The 485-nt window shown below is 39.8% G+C and overlaps 1 long non-coding RNA gene across 1 annotated transcript; it reads right to left on the minus strand.

Annotated features, from left to right (window-relative positions):
- On the minus strand, positions 7 to 483 carry LOC104742610. Its single transcript, XR_760557.1, has 3 exons — positions 391 to 483; positions 202 to 307; positions 7 to 100 (listed from the first exon to the last, which is right to left on the minus strand). It is a non-coding gene; the product is annotated as an uncharacterized LOC104742610 (long non-coding RNA).

The raw sequence follows: 485 nt of genomic DNA on the forward strand, positions 1-485 counted from the left end.
CTTGTACTGGCCTGAGTGTTTCTAGAAAAATCTCCATTCTTAGAACTATCCCATCCATTTGCATCAGACCTCCATGATGCTGCCGCCTTTCCCCTCGCACCTGAAGATAATTTAAGTTTTGGTGACTAATAAATATCTTTCTTCAAATGGACTCAACAAGTTGCAGTTGTTTAACTGGGGAGATCAAGCAGTTTTACTTACCTGATTGTATGGAAATTTCTCTTGACATCTCTTCTACAATCCTCTCAAGACCTCTAACACGGTTCTCCAAACTTATCATGCCGTCGTGTGAACCACCCATGAAATCCTGCAATGGTAAAGGAGTTCACCTTTTAAGAGTGAAACTTCTTCAAACCAAATAACTATATTGATTTGAAATCAAAACAGTACCTGCAACATATTCATTATGTGGGTTTGTTGTCTCTCCAAGTGCAATAACTGTCTCTGTAAAGGTGGCCAATTCCCTCTGTTTTCAGATGCCTCTG

Source organism: Camelina sativa, chromosome 14, assembly GCF_000633955.1.
Source record: "Camelina sativa cultivar DH55 chromosome 14, Cs, whole genome shotgun sequence".
Lineage (NCBI taxonomy): Eukaryota > Viridiplantae > Streptophyta > Magnoliopsida > Brassicales > Brassicaceae > Camelina > Camelina sativa.